At 49.0% G+C, this 18,285-nt stretch overlaps 1 protein-coding gene across 1 annotated transcript in view; it reads left to right on the top strand.

Moving 5' to 3' along the window:
• The first annotated feature begins 15,185 nt into the window (after positions 1-15,185).
• The window catches only part of MIB2 (MIB E3 ubiquitin protein ligase 2), a 143,108-nt gene continuing 140,008 nt past the window's right edge, over positions 15,186-18,285 (top strand). The window contains exon 1 of the mRNA XM_075906511.2: positions 15,186-15,228. The gene's annotated coding sequence lies outside the window, so the exon portion shown is untranslated. The remainder of the gene's footprint in view (positions 15,229-18,285) is intronic.

Genomic DNA, 18,285 nt, shown 5'->3' with positions numbered 1-18,285 from the left:
TGAGGGATCTTGTCAAAGGCTTTCTGAAAATCCAAGTATACTATATATACTGGATCCCCCTTATCCGCATGCTTGTTAACCCCTTCAAAGAACTCTAATAGATTAGTAAGACAGGATTTCCCTTTACAGAAACCATGTTGACTTTTGTCCAACAAATTATGTTCTTCTACATGCTTCACAATTTTATTCTTTACTATTGTTTCGACTAATTTGCCCGGTACTGAAGTTAGACTTACCGGTCTATAATTGCCAGGATCGCCTCTACAGCCCTTTTTAAATATTGGTGTCACGTTGGCTACCTTCCAGTCATTAGGTACGGAAGCCGATTTAAAGGATAGGTTACAAACCACAGATAATAGCTCAGCAATTTCCCATTTGAGTTCTTTTAGAACCCTTGGATGAATGCCACCCGGTCCCGGAGATTTGTTAACATTAAGTTTTTCTATTTGTTCCAAAACCTCCTCTAATGACACTTCAATCTGGGACAGTTCCTCAGATTCATCACCCACAAAGGACGGTGCAGATTCGGGAATCTCCCCAATGTCCTCAGCCGTGAAGACTGAAGCAAAGAAATCATTTAGTTTCTCCACAATGGCTTTATTGTCCTTGATTGCTCCTTTTATAGCTCGATCATCTAGGGGACCCACAGGTTTTTTAGCAGGCTTCCTGCTTCTAATGTACTTAAAAAAACATTTTGTTATTTCTTTTTGAGTTTTTGGCTAGCTGTTCCTCAAAATCTTTTTTTGCTTTTCTTATTACATTTTTACACTTGATTTGACAGTGTTTATATTCCTTTCTATTTATCTCACTAGGATTGGACTTCCAATTCTTAAAAGATACCTTTTTGTCCCTCACTGCTTCTTTTACGTGGCGGTTAAGCCACGGTGACACTGTTTTAGGTCTCTTGCTATGTTTTTTAATTTGGGGTATACATTTAAGTTGGGCCTCTATTATGGTGTCTTTACAAAGTTTCCATGCAGCTTTCAGGGATTTGGCTCTAGTCACTGTGCCTTTTAATTTCTGTTTAACTAAGCACAAATAATTATCTCCTATTTATCTCCTATTTAAACAGCATTCCGCCTCCCTCCTGCCTTCACACACACACCAAAGGTTTTGAGTAACTGGCTCGTTCACTTGTACAATTCCTTATTGTCATTGTAACTGTGTGCAGCAGAAACCAGAGCAGAGGAGCAAATTTGAACTGATCACTTCTCTCCCTGAGATGGTCCCTGTTATCTTTTATTTATCCTCAGCACGCCTCTGTGTGGGAGGGAAGTGCTATTGTTCCCATTCTATAGGAGGGGAACTGAGGCACAGAGACTAAGTGACCTGTCCATGATCCCACAGGAACCTTGGTGGCAGAAGATAGGATTGAATGTGGGTCTAGTGAGACCCAGGCTTGCACCCCTAGCAACTAGATCACCAGTCTCAGTTACAGCTGTAGAATCATAGAACTGGAAGGGACCTCGAGAGGTCATCAAGTCTAGTTCCCTGCCCTCACGGCAGGAGCAAGCACCATGCAGACTGTTGCTAACAGGTGTATCTAATCTGCTCTTAAAAATCTCCAATGATGGAAATTCCACAACCTCCCTAGGCAATTTATTCCAGTGTTTTACCACCCTGATAGTTAGGAAGTTTTTCCTAATGCCCAACCTAAACCAGCCTGCTGCAGTTTAAGACCATTGCTTCTTGTCCTATCATCAGAGGTTAAGGAGAATAATGTAAATCCCTCCTCCTTATAACACCCTTTTAGGTACAGGTTGAACCTCTCTAGTTGGGCATCCTTGGAACCTGACCGGTGCCGAACCAGAGAATTTGCCAGACCAGGGGAGGTCAATACTGTCTGGCAGCATTACCAACACTTCCACTGTTTATGGGGCCCTTAGGAGACATTTAGGGGTAATTTAGAGCTAGATAACAGCACAGAACACTGGAAGCCAGGAGTGGTGGCTGTAAACAAACTTTATGGGACCACAGGAAACTTGGCCACACCCATGATAAATGGACATCCGGTGAACGAAAATCATGCCGGACCACGGATGTCCCCAGCAGATGTTGCCAGATCAGAGAGGTTCAACAAGTACTTGAAAGCTGTTATCAGCTACGTCTAGACTGCAGGCTTCTTTCAGAATAAGCTTTTCTGGAAGAGATCTTCCGAAAAAACTTCTTCCGAAAGAGAGCGTCCACACAGCAAAGGCGCATCGAAAAAGCAATCTGCTTTTTCAAAAGACAGTGTCCACACTGAACGGATGCTATCTCGCATTTAAGCTGTGATAACTATGGACGGAGTGGCCACCAGGCCACCTGTGCTTTTTCCTCTTTCCTCTTCTTTCGAAAGAACTCCCTCTTCCCTGTCCACACGCTTTTCTGAAAGAGCTCTTCAGAAAAAGTCTTCTTCCTCATAGGAAGAGGTTTACCGATGTGAGAAAAACCTCTCTGTTCTTTCGTTTTTGTTTTTTGTTTTGTCTAAAGAAAGCGATTGCAGTGTGGACGTAAGTGAAGTTTTTTCGGAAAAACAGCTGTTTTTCTGAAAACTCTGTAGTGTAGATATAGCCATCATGTCCTCTCTTAGGGTATGTCTACACTACAGCACTAATTCGAACTAACTTATTTCAAATTAGTGAATTCGAAATAAGCTAATTCGAATTAGTGCATCTAGACCCAAAAACTAATTCGAATTAGCGTTTTGCTAATTCAAAATAGCACGTCCACACTGATTGGACGCAGGGGGGCATTTAAGGGCGGCTGAATCCAATTCTGGCAGGGCATCAGGTCAGTAGTTGCTTTGTGTGGCTGCTGTCTGAGGCTATCTGAGGCTCGTGCTTAAAGGGACCCCCCTGGACAGCCAGTTCTCAGCTTTTCCGCTTGCTTGCCTACCTTGCAGAGCGACAGCAAAGCGTTTTCCTCTCTGCCTGCCTGTGTCGGTGGTTCCCATTGGGGACGCCGCCGCAGTTGGCACCATGGAGCCAGAGCTCGCCCTGGGCATGCTGCTCCAGTTTTTGGACTTGCTGCGGCAAGCCTGCCAGCAATGGTTGGAGGCTGCCTGGCACCATCTGGTGCACATCAACCCCCTGCCTCTCCCCCTGGCCTTCCTGGGGGCCACAGAGGAGCCGCAGCAGGGCCCGGACTCCAGCGTGCCCCGCCGCATCTGGCATCTGGACACCAGCAACGACTGGTGGGACCGCATCGTCCTGGAGCGCTGGGGAGACCAAACCAACAGTGGACTCAGAACTTCAGGATGAAGAAGGACACCTTCCTGGAGCTCTGCAAGTGGCTCGCCCCTGCTCTGTGGCGACGGGACACTCGCATGAAGCCTGCCATCCCTCTCCAGAAGCATGTGACCATCGCTCTGTGGAAGCTCTCCACACTGGACAGCTACCGATCCATCAGGAACCAGTTTGGTGTGGGGAAATCCACCGTCGGAGCAGTGCTCATGCAGGTACGGCACTCACCAGCCACTGGGCCGGGGCGGGGGGAGGCTGCAAGGAGAGGATGGGGCGCCCCAGGGAAAATGGGGGCGGGGGAGGAGGCTTAAGTGCGCCACACGGGAGGGTTCGGTCTGTCCCGGCCTTACTACATGCTGCCCGTGGGGGTTGCTTCCAGGAGTGGGGCATGGAGCAGAGCCAGGGAACAAACACTCCCAGCCACCCGGGCGCCCCAGTGATTCGCAGTTTGCTGTGTCTCTCTGCAAGTGGTCATGGCCATCAACCGGGTGCTGTTCTGCAGGGTGGTCCGCCTCGCCGACCCGGACGCGGTCATCCAGGGGTTCAGCGCCCTCGTCTTCCCCAACTGCAGGGGGCCATCAATGGGACACACGTCCCCATCCGTGCCCCAGAACACCAAGCCTCCTAGTACATCAACCACAAGGGGTACTTCTCCGTCCTCCTGCAGGCCATGTGTAACCACTGGGGCCAGTTCACGGACATAAACGTGGGCTGGTCCAGCAAGGCACATGACACCAGGGTGTTCTGCAACTCCTCCGTGTGCCAGAGGCTGCACGCCGGGACCTTCTTCTTCGACCACCACATCAGGGTCGGGGACATGGACATGCCCGTCTGCCTGGTGGGGGATGTGGCCTACCCCCTACAGCCCTGGCTGATGAAGCTGTACACGGGGCACCTCAACCCCTCCCACCAGGTCTTCAATGCCAGGCTCACCAGCGTCTGCATTGTGGTCGAGGGGGCCTTCAGCCAATTGAAAGCATGCTTTAGGTGCCTCCTCACCTGCCTCGACCTCGCCGAGCACAATATCCCTCCCATGGTGGCAGCATGTTGTGTGCTGCACAATTTATGCAAACGGAAAGGGGAGGCTTTCCTGCCAGCCTGGATGGCTATGGCTGGCCAGTTCGCGCAGCCCCGCACCGCTGCCATCCGGGAGGCCCAGCGGGGGGCCGTCCAGATCTGGGAAGCCCTGCAGGAGAGCTTCCATGTGGAGGAGGACTGAACTCTCCCTGCATGCCCCACTGGGGCCTTCTTCTACCCTCCCCTCCTTCCCCTTTCCCCTCCCTAACCTCCCTTCCTAATGTCAAATAAAGGCACCTGTTTTGCCAACAAAAATCTTTTTATTTTACATAACTGGGGTGGGGAGAGGGAGGAGTGAGGGTGGGAGGGGAGAGGAGAGGGGAGGGGGAAACCTGGGAGGAGGGAGCTGGAAAGGGGAGGAAGGGAAGGGAAAGCTCAGGGTTGGGGGTCCTGCTGGCTCTCCCGTCTCACAGCACTGCAGGTGTAGGGGCGTTGGGGAGGAGTGGGTGTGGAGGGTGGGGCAGGAGGGATGGGTGGTGCGGAGGAAGTGGGAGGGGGAGCAGGGGTGGGAGAAGGAGCAAGAGCAGGGGCAACCGCAGGGGCTGGAGCAGAAGGAGGCAGGAACCTGTCCACGAAGGTCTGGAGGTGACCTCTGAGGGCACGGCCCTGCTCCTCCAGCGCCTCCAAGCTCTGCTGCCGCAGCCACAGCCACAGCCGCAGGTCCTCCCGGACCCAGTGGTCCTGGGTGCGGAGCTGATGCTCCAGTAGCCGCAGCTGCCACCTCTGGTAGTCCTCCAGGTTCCTGGTATGCCCTGCAGTCCCAAGTGCTGCGGCTGTGGTGAAACAAGAGCAGTGGTCAGTTCTCCCTGGGGAAAACAGTGGGTGAAACCCAGCCCCCCTCTGCAAGGCGAGGTTGGCGTGTGGGGAATGGGCCAGGGCCCCTGCATGACACCCAGCTGCTGCTCCATGGTGGGCAAGGCCCAGGCACATGGTCCCTGGGCTCCCTTTCTCCCCACTCCCCCCATACGCATAAGGGGAACATGATGGCACTCACATGTGGAGCCCTCCCCGGCCTCGGATGACACAGCCGATGTACTCTGTGGGGTGCCTTGGGGGTCCTAGGCAGGATCCCTGCAGGCTCCTGGCTCTCAGCATCCTCCTCCTCCTCCGTATCAGGGAAGGGGCCCTCTGTCCCGGGGTCGATCACCACCTGGAGGGCATGGACTGCATGAGCCCCCAGGATGCGGTCCAAAGCCTCATAATGAGGGCATGCATCCGGGTCGGCCCCTGGCTGGGAGGCCCTGGAGTAGGCCTGCTGCAGGTCCTTTATTTTGTAGTGGACCTGTTCCCGGGTCCGCATGTGGCCTCTGGTGGCCAGGCTGTCAGCCATGTGGCTGTAGACAGCAGCGTTTCTGTGGCTAGTGCGGAGATTGTAGACGTTGGAGGCTTCCCCTCAAACCTCGATGAGGTCCACGATCTCCACACTAGACCAGGTGGGCGCCTGCCTCTTGTGGCCCCAGGCAGGCTCCTGGGAGCCGCCAGCCTGGTCCCGGGAAGAGGTGGAGGGCTGGGTGGCAGCAGGTGGCTGGCTCATGCCATACCAGGTGCAGGGCCTGCTGGCTGGGTGATGGCAGGTTTGCAACTGGCACAAGCACTGTAGCCAGACCATGCCCCTTTAAGTGTTCCAGGGCTGGGAAGGGGGCAGAAGAGTTTCCCTGGTTTGGCCCAGAGTGGCCACCAGGGCAACCTGGGAAGACCTAGCCTCCCACTAGTTCGAATTAAGTGGCTACACAGCCCTTAATTCGAACTACTTAATTCGAACTAGGCGTTACTCCTCGTAGAATGAGGTTTACCTAGTTCGAATTAAGCGCTCCGCTAGTTTGATTTAAATTCAAACTAGCGGTTTGTATGTGTAGCCCCTATTAAAGTTAATTCGAACTAACGGCTGTTAGTTCGAATTAATTTTGTAGTGTAGACATACCCTGAGTCTTCTCTTTTCCCAACTAAACAAACCCAACTTCCTTCGCAGGTCCTGTTTTCTAGACCTTGAATCATTTTTCTTCTCAGAACCTTCTCCAATTTCTCCACATCTTTCCTGAAGTGGGGTGCCCAGAACCAGACACACAACTCCAACTGCGGCCCAACCAGCGCAGAGTAGAGGGAAAGAACGACTTTTCATGTCTTACTCAGAACACTCCGTTAATGCAGCCCAGAATGATGTTTGCTTTGACTCATATTTAGCTTGTGGCCCACAAGCTATGAGAGTTTCCGAATCCTTTCTGTACCTTCATCATCACTATAGTGCAAATAAGGCTCTACTGTCTCTGTTTATCCTGGGCCTCTCTTTGCCTGTCCTCTCTGTTGTTAGGCTCCATGAATTTTCCCCCTCTGAAAATTGTGTGGAGGGATTTTTCGGTTGGTTTCATTTGCAGGTTCCCCCACCTGCCCCATAGCAGACACACTTGTTTCATTCTTAACCCATGTCCCTGGTATTTCCATCACCTGTTTTTCTGGGGAAAAAGGGCTGTTGAACTCACTGAGAAAACACAGCCTTTATTATAAATTCATTCCCCCATAATACCTCCTGAAGCATTTGCTTTGGAAGGCATGGAGATGTTTGTCTGGACTTTTGGGGGGAATTTCCAGCATTCACAACCATATGTTAAGGTGGAAATAACATTTGAGTTGCAGTTTGATCTTTAAGCAGTAGATATTCAATGGTCAAATCTTGTATAAGCTGGTGAATGCAGCTGCTGCCTTGCCAGTTCATGACATTATTTCCTTTTGGCTGTCCCTGTTGGCATGTAACAGCCCAGGTATGGGAACTGACTCACCTCTTGTATTCCTTTGCCTTCTAACATAATACATGAGTTGGGGGTTGCTGCGGTTCTCATTAGATTTCTTTTTTCATACATGGTTATTAACTCCTTTTTTTTTTTCCAATGCTGAACAGACTTTCGGTCTTTGTGTCACTGAGTGTGGGGGAGTCCCCAGGCCCTGCACCCCCCATCCTCAGCCAGCAGGTAGAACAGAAGGGTTATTGGTTCACAGAGTCACGGCCATAGCTCAGCCGTCTCGTTACAGGAACATTCAGTACAATCCCTCTTGGGGAAAAGGGGGCCAAGAGCCCCAGCTAGGCCAGCTAGACTCGCTTCTCCCCCAGCCAGCCGAAAACTAACTCACTGTACGGCGCGTCAGGGAGCCCCCGACCCTGCACCCCCGTAGCAGCGAGAACAGACTCAGCCAGCCAGTGGAATAGCGAGGGTTTATTGCTTCTCCAGGATACCGCACAGCATAGCCATGATGTGGTTACAGGAGTTAGGGCCAGGATGCCTCAGGCCCCTTGGGTTAGGGGGTCCATCACCACCCTCAGCACTCAGCTTAGTCTGTTCCCTTCATGTTTCCCAGCCAGAAACTGACCCTTCCCCCAACACTCGCTTCCTTTGTTCCGTCCCTTCCCTTTACCGGTAGGACCGGTTCGGTCACTGTCACAGGGACCCTCAAGGCGCCCCCTGCTGGGCAGTGCTTACAGACAGAGGCCAGTAGGGGTCATCCACAGCCCACAGGCCAAGCACAGCAACCAGCAAGGTACTGACACAACATCACACTCCACTCTCAGCCACTGCTCACAGCCCCCCGGGCAGCCCCACCTCCTGCTTTGTCCTGCTTCCAGGTCTAAGGTGTTATTTGCTGTCACCTGGTCTTCAGGACCTGAGAGAATGAACATACTTCCACAGTGAGTCATGCCCAACCTTCTCCTCCTCATGCAGATAGGGCTGCAGTGCCCAGGGAAACTGAGGCACAAACACACACTCCTTCTCAGTAAGGAGCCATGCCAGTGAGGGTTGGGGGAAGGGTTGTTTTTGTTTGTTGGGGTGTTTTATTTTTGCTTTTCACTTGTGTGCAGCCCCTGACTGATTTTTCTGTGGATCTGTGACCCCCATCCCAAAAAAGGTTCCCTACTCCTGCTCTAAATTGTATTTTATAGAAGGGGAAATTGAAGGTTAGGGCCTTCATTTTCCAGTAGTGATTGCTGATTTTGACTGGCCCAAATTGGGAGTCCCAGCTGAAAACACTACAGAGCTCTGATTTTCAGACATTTGCAACTTTGGTTGAAGTCCAAAGGAGCCGTGTGTGTGCTCGGTGCTTTTAGTGTATGTCAGCAATGGGCAACCAAGGCTAATGAGTGGGCCACATGAGCAGCCCCTTCTTTTGTCTCCATGGGCCGCAAGATTGAAATCAGGCGTGTGCACTAGCTGTGACCCCAAGAGTAAGATTAAATATAGTAATACGCGGCATACTGAATCTTTCAAAACAAATAGAAATGCTTTAATCACTCTTGTATTCCTAGAACTTCCATCAACTTCAAATGATAAAAAAAAGACACCTTACCCTTATTTTACAGTAAGGGTGTGTCTAGACTACAGGGTTTTGTCGACAAAACTATACCTGCGTCTACACTGCCGCTGAGTTCTGCTGACATAACGTCGACAGAACTCGGCAGTTTTGTCGATGGCTGTAAACCTCATTCTACGAGGAATAACGCCTTTTGTCGACAGAGTTCTGTGGACAGAAGGAGTTATTGAATCTACACTGTCCTTTGCACCTGCACTGTCATGTCGACAAAGTGGCTTGCTTTGTTAACAGAACTGGATGTCGTCTAGACGCTCTTTGTCGACAGAAGCTTCGTCGACAGTATCTGTTGACAAAACTTCTGTCAACAAAAGCCTGTCGTCTAGACGTACCCTAACAAATCCCTGCCTGGTCTCTTCCCCACCTCCTCTCCCTGCTCCTGCTCCTCCGAGCTTGAATGCTATGAATCAGCTGATTCATGGTGTTCTGGAAGTGCTGGGAGGGAGGGGGAAAAGTGGCCCTCAGTGCAGAACCCCCTGCGTGCGAAAGGTGCAGGACAAGCGACAGAGGGGGTGTGTGTATGGGTTGCAAATAGAGCCCCGATGGGTCGCTCGTTGCCCCCCACTGGTGTATGTACAGTGTCTAGTGCAATATACGCAATTCCCCTAGTGAAGTAGGCGTGATACCGCAGTCCAGTTAATAATATCTAACCTTGTCCACATAGCTATACAAGTGATACCGGACAAGCCGCAACATAGGGGCTCATCTGACTGCACATCCTCTAATGTGATCTACGCCATCTAGTGCCAGCAATGCCCTCTCCCTCTGCCATGTACATTGGACACACTGGACAGGCTCTGTGACAAAGGACTAATGGTCTCAAATCAGACATCAGAAATGGTAACATGCATAAGCCTGCAGGAGAACATTTTAACCTGCCTGGGCACTAAGCAGTGGATTTAAAAGTAGCTGTTCTTCTGCCAAGGAATTTCACAAGCCAATTACAGAGAGAGAGGGCGGAATTGGTGTTCATCTGCAAATTTGACACTGTTTCCCTGGGTTTGAACAAAGCCATTCACTGGATGTTGCATAATAAAACCAGTCTCCCCTGCCTTTAACAGCAGCATTTTCACATCAAAAGCTATGTATGGCACACTTCCAGCCCACTTAATTAGCCTCATTCGCACCAGTGCTACAATTGACAGGCACTCCCCACCCCCTTATAAATATCTTCATTCTGTTATTTCCTCTCCAGCTCATCATCTGATGAAGTGGTGTTTACCCAGGAAAGCTCATGATATCATATATTTTTGTTCATCTCTAAGGTGCCATAGGACTACTCGGTGTTCCTTGAGCCTAAGGTGTCTCACACTTGGCACACAAAATCGGGACACTGAAAATCAGCGACTGCTTTTGCATATTTAGCTTCCCCCGGGGGCAGGCTGCATGCCAGTTGACCTGAGTATTGCAGACTCCTTCAGCTGAAAGGGCACACTCCCAACAGTCTGCTCCTGGATGCCTGGCCATGGCTAGACATGCACAGCGCAGCACCCCAGAGGAACATGTTCTACTATTGCCATGTGGCTAGGGGACTCCGTCCCATTCAGGTGGGTGATGACACCTTTCTCACCTCCCATCTGGGCCACAGCAATGCAAGGGTTTGTCACCTGGGAAACACCAGCTAGTGCAGAATGCTGCAGCACGACCCCTTAAAAACACAGGCTGTGGTGAGCACATTGGAGCTGCCCTTGGCTGTCTGCATTAGCCTCCCGGAGAGTCAAGTTCAAGATCTTAGCCCTTATCTTCAAGGCGCTCCCTGCCCTGTGCCTAGTGTATCTGAAGGAGTCTAAGATGTCAGGATGAAGATTGTGGTTGACAGCGCCAATCCTTAGGCACAGTGGGACTTTCTACCGGAAGGGGAAAGCTCATCTGTACAGAGGACACAACTTGCTAGGTGTGGGTTGAGACTATGGGATGATGTCCCCCAGGAACGAAGGTCCATTACAGACCACATCACCTTCTACTCCAAGTGTCAGGGACAACTGTCCAACCTGCCTTTTGCTAACCTAACATAGAACAACATGTTTCTACAAAGGAATTTGACCACCCAGTTACAGAGAGACTGCTGAACTGGAGTTCACTTACAAGTTTGACACTGTCAGCCTGGACTTGAATAAAGATATTAACTGGTTAACACACTACAGTGGCCATTTCCCCACCTTTGACATTCACATCTTCACATCAAAAACTATAAACGGGACTGTCACGGCTCACAGGTCGTGCCCACACTTGGCCCATTGGTCCCCGGGTGGAACACCCCCCTTCACTTTCAGCAGCCCCTTCTGGGGGAGCCCACTCCAATATAGCGGCAGTGTGACAGCCCTGTCTCAGGGAGTCCATTCTCACCTGGGGGGTCTGCCCCTCCGGGATAGCGCCTCTCTGGGCCTTCCACACACCTGCCTCTGCCGTGAGCCCCCTCAGGGGGTCCACTCCCTCTGGACCTCTGGGGTCTCCACTCCCAGAGGGAATAGTGCAGCCCTGTTCTCCAGCCCAGAGCGAGACTCAGCCAGCACCAAACAGGAGGGTTTATTGAGCTTTGAACACAACAAAGGGACTCGCAGCCCTGTGGGCCTGGTCTCCCTTAGCCCAGCATGCCTGAGTCTCTCCTGCAGCCAGGTGAGCCCTGCCTGTTCTCTCAGGGTACGTCTTTCCCAGCAAAAAGCCTTTTCCAACAGATCCCTTATGCCTCCTGAGTCGGCAAAAATGGCAGCCACTTTTATGCAAATTAAGCCCGGATATTTAAATCCCCACTTCATTTGCAATGTCGACCTGCCTAATCTGCATCTCTCTACAAACAGAGGGATGCAGTCTAGACATACCCTCACTGTCCTGTTCAGAAGCCCCCTTCTGGAGGGAGGGATCGCTCAGTAGTTTGAGCATTCGCCTGCTAAACCCAGGGTTGTGAGCTCAATCCTTGAGGGGACCATTTAGGGATCTGGGGCAAATCTGTCAGGGATGGTGCTTGGTCCTGCCATGAGGGCAGTGGACTGGACTTGATGACCTCTCATGGTCCTTTCCAGCTCTGTGAGATAGGGATATCTCCATATACAATATCCCCTACAGAAGCCCCTCCATTGTCTTCTATCCAGGTAAACAAGGTCACCTGGGCCCCTCTCCTCCATCCATTGTTCTCCCCTGGCTGGAACAAGCTGGGCAGGTCACCAAGGTCTCCTCTCTTCAGCCCGTTGTCCTTCCACTGGCCAGAACCAGCTGTGCCCTCTGAGCTGGGTCTGCTGGTCACCAGTCGCTGGAGTCTCCAGTTCTGTGCTGTTCCCTGTAACAACAAACTCCCTTGCCGCATGAAACCTATAACACATAGGGACACTGAGTGCCCCACTCTGCATGCAACCCCCTTTTGAACTGCCACAAAACTCCCCCACTTCCTCACAGGGACACATGCAGCCCACTTAATTAGCATCATTAACACAGATCCTACAAGTGACAAGTAACTGCTTTTGCTGTTATATATACCTTGGATTCTGTTGTTTCCACTCCAGATCATCTGATGAAGTGGGTCTTACCCACACAAGCTCCTGATCCTATATATTTGTTAGTTTCTAAGGGCATGTCTACACTGAGGAGTTATTTTGAAATAACCCCCCGCCCTTGTTATGAAATAACAAGATGAGCGTCCACGCTACCGAGCCTGTTATTTTGAAATAATAACTCCTGCTTGTGAAGAGAAATAAGCTTATTTCAAAATAGTTATTTCAGGAGTTATTATTTAGAAATAACTTATTTTGAAATAACCTGGTAGTGTAGACCTGGCCTAAGATGCCACAGGATTGCTCACTGTTTTTATAGAGAGACATGGACAGATAAAATACCAAACCACCACCACCACCAAAACCCCCCACTCCTCTGCACTCACAATTCTCCCCAGGGGGAGAAAGGAGAGAGAATGAATCACACCTGACAGATGTCAGTCACAGCCCTTAATGCATGTCTGGAAGGTGGTCAGGTACCAGGATAAAAACCTAGAGAGACTAGAATGGATAGTTGATATAACAAGCTGTAAGTACCCACAAGCCACTTGCAGCACACAAATGTCGCCAACTCGATTGATCCTACATAACCCGGGAACTTTTCCGAGAGACATCTCCCGGCACCTTATCTGTGAACTATCCTTAGAACTCAGGATGTCCTGGCTCCCAGTCCCATGCTCAGACCATGCTATCGACTTCACCCACTGTGTAAAAGAGCAGAACCACGTGTCCTTCTGGAGAATAGCTCTAGCTGGGGAAAGTTGCCCCTGAACAGGGGAGCCAGCGCATGACCCTAAGCATTTATGGAAGGGCCACCCCTGCAAGTCCCACTCCCCTTTTTAAGGTGTTAAGTAGCACACAGGCCTTGCGCTGGCTCCTTATCCAGGGTTGAGCTTCAACTACTTTGCAGCAAGTGGGGAGGGGAAATCGGCAACTCAGCCAGGATGCACATTTCACATTTCTCATGGCTAGTTACATCCCTGCCCTCCAATAACAGAGGAAGCTTCCTATTATCCAGGACCCTTCTGAATGAGAGATGAGTATCATGGTCTGTCCCAGGCCAAACAGACCTGCCACAATCCTGTAGTATCAGCTATTAGCCCTTTTCCTCTGGGCCATTCCTCCTCTGCTACTTGAATACAAGGGCAGTTCCTGTAGAGGCCACTAGGCGGTCAGTGTCTACTGCGATTCATCTTTCCCTTTATCCTGAACAGTAACATACGGCCCAATAAACACAGCTTAGCAAATATTCACACTTCAGCTTGAAAAACGATGCTGTTAACTTTACCACGTGACCCAGCAAAAACGTGGGCATTTCCCATTCATTTCCCTCTGACAACAAACTCCTCAATAACATTATAATGGTTTAACTAATTATCTCAGGTCCTCTGGCATTACCTTAGGCTCCCTACCATCTACCACAGAGAGGGAGCTAGTGAACAGCCTCGCATGCACAGGGTGAATTGACTTGAAATGAGAGTTTGACTTTCTCCGGAATGTAATTCAGCTGTAAAATATTGTAACAGTTCATGCTTCTTTACTAGCATCTTGTCTTCCACAACAAATAAGGAGCCATTTTACCATGCTCATTCTTCTTTAGGGGTGTGTGTATGGGGGGAAATTAGGCAGGGTACAATACCAAGCAATGGGAGGTTTGCCATCAATTTCAATGGGAGAGCAGCATCTTGCTAATCTATTTAAAGAAGACTAAAAATGCCTCCTTCCATCCACTTTCATCAGCCAATCGCAAAGCACTTTAGTCTCTAAAGTGTTTATCCTCGCAGTGCCCTGGTGAGTCTGGGCTGTGCTGTTATCCCCATTTTGACACAAAGGGTGTGTCTAGACTACAGGGTTTTGTCGACAAAAGTGGACTTTTGTCGACAAAACTATACCTGCATCCACACTGCCTTTGAGTTATGTCGACATAACGTCGACAAAACTCAGCAGTTTTGTTGACGTATGTAAACCTCATTCTACGAGGAATAACGCCTTTTATCGACAGAGTTCTGTCGATAGAAGGCATTATTGCATCTACACTGTCCTTTGCGTCCACACTGTTATGTCGACAAAGCGGCTTGCTTTGTCGACAGAATTGGAGGTAGTCTAGACACTCTTTGTCGACAGAAGCTTTGTCAACAGTATCTGTCGACAAAACTTCTGTCGACAAAACCCTGTAGTCTAGACGTACCCCATGAGGGTGATGTCCAGATCCACAAAGGTGCCGAGGAACCAGCTTTAGGCTGCTCTGTAATCTACCAAACTCCCGCCAAACCCACTCAGTGCCTAAGATGTCTTGGCCCCTCGGTTTCAAGGTAAAAGTTCCTTTGGCACCTAAGTTTCTGCCTCTGGAGGCTCTGCTCTCTCCCTCTAGATTTCCAGGGACCCATCCCCTGCCTCAGCCCTGATGAATCACAAACCAGTGAAAGTCAGGTGTGCTCAGGGGCCACCTACCATATTGGTTCCCATTCACAGGCTGGCCAAAGGAGGGGAAAGTGCAAGTGACCTTATAGTGTTCGGACACTCACGTGCAAGGTGGGACATGCAGGTTCAATGACCCCTTCTGCCAAAGTAGGAGAAAGAATCCCACTCCCTTTCAAATTCTATTTCCCTTCTAGGAGAGTGCTCTAGCCCCGCAGTAAAGGACATTCTGATGGGAGGGAAGCGCACTTTCCATCTGTCCTACAGAAGCTGCTCCACTGTGGATAAATAACCATACCATGGGGACTAGACCCTGGGTCTTCAACCTCCCACCTGGGGGGTCCTCCTCACCATGAGGGTACAGAGTCTGGGTGCAGCTTGCATCTTTCCTCCTCCCCCAATGATGACTGGGCTTGCACTTCAGCAAGCAGCAGGCCAGAGAAAGCACGTGAGAATGGCTGTTAAGGCACCCACGTAGGCTACGTGCTTTGATCATCGGTTACAACCTCCCCTCTGGCTCTTTGTGACCTCATCAGTGATGAATGTACAACTTGGGCCAGTCTCTGTCTTCAAACATTTGATCATCTTTGTTCAGTATTGTTCCAAAATTGCAGCCCTGTACAGCTGCGAGCTGAAGACAAAGCAAAGACTCACTGCACGCTTCATAAAAGGTAAAGATCAAAGCAAGGGTAACATTTCCTCCTACCTCTAAGGCCTGGCAACAAGGCTTAATCATTCCACTGTTAAATAAAGCTATAGAGTCACCTTCTTAAAGTTTCTCTGTGAAGGCAAAGCTGAACCCTGCACAAGAATAATCATATTACAACTTCTGAGGGGGCAGGAGAATATTAGGGATGTTAAAATGCATGGATTTATGTAAACGTATAAACCCTCACAAAGGCTCTTGTGTAAATTACATGGCCATGGGATAAGAGGGGAAGGTCCTTTCTTGGATTGAGAACTGGTTAAAAGACAGGAAACAAAGGGTAGGAATAAATGGTAAATTTTCAGAATGGAGAGGGGTAACTAGTGGTGTACCCCAAGGGTCAGTCCTGGGACCAATCCTTTTCAACTTATTCATAAATGATCTGGAGAAAGGGGTAAGCAGTGAGGTGGAAAGTTTGCGGATGATACAAAACTGTTTGGCTAAGTCTAGACTGGCATGATTTTCCGCAAATGCTTTTAACGGAAAAGTTTTCCGTTAAAAGCATTTGCGGAAAAGAGCATCTAGATTGGCACGGACGCTTTTCCGCAAAAGCACTTTTTGCAGAAAAGCGTCCATGCCAATCTAGACGCACTTTTGCGCAAAAGGAACTTTTGCCCGAACGGGAGCAGCATAGTATTTCCGCAAGAAGCACTGATTTCTTACATGAGATCGTTAGTGCTCTTGCGGAAATTCAAGCGGCCAGTGTAGACAGCTGGCAAGTTTTTCCGCAAAAGCAACTGCTTTTGCAGAAAAACTTGCCAGTCTAGACACAGCCTTTAGGATAGACAAGACAGAAGCAGACTGTGAGGGACTCCAAAAAGATCTCACCAAACAGTGATTGGGCAACAAAATGGCAAATGAAATTTAACGTGGATAAGTGTAAACTAAAGTAATGCACATCGGGAAAAATAACCCCAACTATACGTACAGTGTGATGGGGGCTAATTTGGCTATGACAAATCAGGAAGGAGATCTTGGAGTTATCGTGGACAGTTCTCTGAAAACTTCCACACAGTGTGCAGCGGCGGTCAAAAAGGCAAATAGGATGCTAGGAATTATTAGGAAAGGGATAGAAAATAAGACCCAGAATATCTTACTGCCCCTGTATAAAACTATGGTACGCCCACATCTTGAATACTGTGTACAGATGTGGTCTCCTCACCTCAAAAAAGATATTTTGGCCTTGGAAAGGGTTCAGAAAAGGGCAACTAAAATGATTAGGGATTTGGAACGGGTCCCATATGAGGAGAGGTTAAACGGACTGGGACTTTTCAGTTTATAAAAGAGGAGACTGAGGGGGGATATGATAGAGGTATATAAAATCATGAGTGGTGTGGAGAGAGCGGATATAGAAAAGTTATTTATTAGTTCCCATAATAGAAGAACTAGAGGACACCAAATGAAATTAATGGGGAGCACGTTTAAAACTAATAAAAGAAAGTTCTTCACACAGCATGTAGTCAACCTGTGGAACTCCTTGCCAGAGGAGGCTGTGAAGGCTAGGACTATAACAGAGTTTAAAGAGAAGCTAGATAATTTCATGGAGGTTAGGTCCATAAAAGGCTATTAGCCAGGGGATAAAATGGTGTCCCTGGCCTCTGTTTGTCAGAGGCTGGAGAGGGATGGCAGCAGACAAATCGCTTGATCATTGTCTTCGGTCCACCATTGTCTTGGGGCACCTGGTGCTGGCCACTGTTGGCAGACAGGATACTGGGCTAGATGGACCTTTGGTCTGACCCAGTACGGCCGTTCTTATGTTCTATGCTGAAAGGAAGCTTGCTTCCCACAAGCATTGGCTCCTGCCTGGCCCCCGTGTTGCTGCCTCTGTATCACAGGCAGCAGCATGGTAGAGGGGGGCCCTGCATGTAACGGCAGAGGTGAAAGTAAGCAGGTGCACCCTAGTGCATAGCTCCAGCAACAGCTGCAGCAAAAGCCAGCAGGGGGCTATTTAAAGACCTGTCAGGGACCTGGGTTGCAATAGGACAGTACCCATAAGAAATTTTGTTACTTTCACAACTGTGTAACCGTGAAGGTTAACTCATTACCCTAGGCTCATGGGTTAACTAGGTACACGTGTACACTATCACACCCTTAGAGAATATGGACTCCACCTGTGGCTAATTTCCTTGTTGGCAGAGAAAATGAGTCAATGGAGAGGTAGGATACTTGATCCTAATTTATTTAAAAAGCAACATCAAAAGGCAAAAGTATGACTTATGCTAGGTGGCTGAGAATGAATGTTATGTAGGAATATAGAATGAGGGTTTTTTAATAAGTACTGGTGGTTGTAAAAGCTAGTCCTATTGTCATTCACAGAAAGGGAACATAAAAGAAGCTAATTCATATCAAAATGAATATTTACTAGTAATAAATTGATTTTTATTTCAGTCAGCACCTCTGTGTCTATGCTACAACAATAACCTTTCCAATCTCTATAATTCCTTTCAGTCAAAGCCCCAATGTGCTTTGCAAAGTAATCAGAGTTTATTGAAAAATGCGTTTGTGGTGTAGCATATCAAGAGGATTTTTTCTTTGGTTTTTCTCTGAAAATTGTTAGCTTTTTCAATGAAAAAGTGAAACGAGCAACTTATTTTAACCCACCCCCCTCAAACTAGGGGTTTTTTTTAAACACATTTTTCAAAAGAAATGAAAAAATTCTGTGAAAATTTCTATGGGATTTGGCTATGCTCAGCATCTCTTTAACCTTTTATTTGGCTACCTAAATATGAAGATAGACTTAACTATGTATCCAGATCTGAAAACCCTGGCCACATTATCCTCTGTTTAAGAGAAAGAAACAGGCACGTTGAGGTTAAATGATTTATAGAAGGCCAGCAGGAGAGCTGGAAAAAAGGTCTGGATTCCTATTTTAAGTAGCTAATGAGCAGCCCCCTTTCCCACTAGTTAAGGGAAGAGAGCAGATTGGAGCTGGGATGCTGTGTCATGTTCCCAGAAAGTGAGGGACTAATATATTCCTCCACGTGCGAAATCACGAGCATGGGGGGTGTTGCAAAAATCCTTC

Source organism: Pelodiscus sinensis, chromosome 24 (genome assembly GCF_052426305.1).
Source record: "Pelodiscus sinensis isolate ZL-2025 chromosome 24, ASM5242630v1, whole genome shotgun sequence".
NCBI classification, from domain to species: domain Eukaryota; kingdom Metazoa; phylum Chordata; order Testudines; family Trionychidae; genus Pelodiscus; species Pelodiscus sinensis.
This window is presented reverse-complemented; position numbering and strand designations above follow the sequence as displayed.